The sequence below is a fragment of the Cystoisospora suis genome (genome assembly GCF_002600585.1).
Source record: "Cystoisospora suis strain Wien I chromosome Unknown contig_2425, whole genome shotgun sequence".
NCBI classification, from domain to species: Eukaryota; Apicomplexa; class Conoidasida; order Eucoccidiorida; family Sarcocystidae; genus Cystoisospora; species Cystoisospora suis.
This window is the reverse complement of record NW_027155224.1, coordinates 371-724: the sequence shown is the minus strand read 5'-3', so window position 1 is coordinate 724 and position 354 is coordinate 371.

Genomic DNA, 354 nt, shown 5'->3' with positions numbered 1-354 from the left:
AAGTAAGCTAGTGATAGAAGTAAAGTCTAAGTTAGTTCGATAACACCATAGTGGGTTCCAATAGCCTAGAAAAAGGTAATTTAGGGAGTTTCTAGGATCTCTTGTATAATAAAAAGCGAAGGGTCAACACGTAGAATACGTAAGAGGTCAGTATAGCCGCAACAATATGTGTATTCAAACTCCGGTAGAAACCGGTGTGTGCATTTGAAGTCCGGTGGGGACCAGTGTATGCATTTGAAGTCCGGTGGGGACCAGCGTGTGCACTTGAAGTCCGATAAAAACCGGGGTGTGCTTTTGAAGTCCGGTGGAGACCGGTGTGTGTGGGCCATAAGGTCCGGAGTGACCAGTGAACGG